The sequence below is a fragment of the Phytophthora infestans genome, genomic scaffold (genome assembly GCF_000142945.1).
Source record: "Phytophthora infestans T30-4 supercont1.48 genomic scaffold, whole genome shotgun sequence".
NCBI lineage: Eukaryota > Oomycota > Peronosporomycetes > Peronosporales > Peronosporaceae > Phytophthora > Phytophthora infestans.
The window spans coordinates 749,148-750,984 of record NW_003303711.1 but is presented as its reverse complement, the minus strand read 5'-3'; positions in this window follow the sequence as shown (position 1 = coordinate 750,984).

The following is a 1,837-nucleotide window of genomic DNA, read 5'->3' as shown; positions in this document are numbered from 1 at the left end:
GCTTGAGGAAAGATCGTCTGCGGAGTCTTTCCGCGAGACAGTCGCGCTTGAAGTGGCCCATCTTCCCGCAGCCGAAGCAGCGGATGTCACGCTGTTCGGCGGAGCCGAGTTCCAATGGGAACTGGTCCGTTGGGGCTCGTTCGACCGGGAGTCGACAAGGAACTCCCAGGCCATGCGAGGCCGGCGTACGCGCCTGGCGATGGCTATACTCTTCCCGAAGAGCCACTTGAATCGCCTCTTCAAGGGTGTTTGACTGCACCCGGAACAGCTGAGTGCGCGCGGGGCCCACTCGAAGGCCGTCCATGAACACTGTCATCTTGATGTGTTTGCTGAGTGGGTTTCCCACTAGGGACGCCGTGAGTTCCCGTATCTCTTGCAAGTACTCGTGCAGCTCACGCCTCCCTTGCTTGCACGAGAGGAAGCGCGAGAGTTGGCATAACTCGTAGTTCGCCGGGAGGAATGCGGCTCGGAGCTGTTCACACAGCTGAGCCCAGGATGTAAAACATCCAGGGGATGTTGCCTCCCGTGTGTACACCCAACCCTTAGCACGGCCGCTAAGGTTGGAGAGTGCAAAGGCAACACGAAGTTGCTCGGTCGAGATCAGAGCCGCGTCCATAGCGAGCTCTACTTCTCGGACCCAGAAGTGAAGGCTCTCGCCTTCCTTCCCTTCATACGGCTTAACCTTCAGCCGAATTGGCTTCGGGTGAGATGGATTCGCTTCCACCGCCGGAGCCTGCAGGTTCTCCCGCACATGCGCGATGAGCCCCTGCTCGTAAGCGTCAAACACATTGACGCGCTCGAGCTGCGCGGCCGGTGTTGACACCACCAGGCTCTGCAGGGCCTCCATCTCGAAGATGCGTGCCATCTTTTGAACCAACTCGAGCTGTGAGCCGTTCGGATGGGAAATGTTGTTCATACCCAAGGCAACAAATCTTAGAGAGGTTCAGGTAGTCGACCCGCTTTGGCGTGGATTGATTACGAGTGCTATCAAGGATAACGGGGTCACACAGCACCTTGCACTAGAGGAAGTTGGCTTCCGAGCGCTTACAAACTCTCAGTGAACGGCAGTTCACAGGTCCGTTTTTACTTAAAGGGAGCGAGGTGACAAAAAAACAATTTAAGGTAGGCTGTAAGCTGAGTATATTTATAGGTAGGCTAAGCTTGAGTTAAATATTAAAACTATAAGTCACCTATAGAAAAACAATGTCATCAGCCAATGGTTGGCTTTGGACGACCTTGATACCTTGCATAAGCGTCGTGCTCAACGCCCATTCATTCGCAAAGAGCATGACATGAACTTCTTTCGACCGATCGAAGTGCCTGAGGATGGGTGCATGTGAAACACTCGCCTTCAATTTCTCGACGGAACGACGTGCCACAGAAAGGCCACCTTCAGCGACAAAGTCTTCATCCTTCAGCTGGACAGCGCCGCACCGTAGACAGCAAAGTCTTGGATAAAGCGGATGTAATAATTAACCACTCCAAGGAGCGACTGCATGCCCCGCTTGCTCGTTGAAAACGAAAGCTCGATGATGACCGCAAGCTCACTGTGCAAATCTTGCCATCAATCAGCTCAGCGTCGCCAGACAGCTGTCGAAATCCTTGCCGCCAAAGCAAATATCATCCACAAACGACCGTCGACCAAACACGGGTACCAGCGACGATTCGGCTGGCTCCCCAGTCGTAAACATGTCAGCGACGGGACTGTTGATGAGCTGTAATATGGGCTCGGCCTCCACCGGTGCTTCGCGGTCTGCCGCGAACTTCGTTTGGAGCGAACCATCGGTGCCTACTCCACGACGTACCTTGACCTGTTCTTCAGCTAAACGCATCGTGA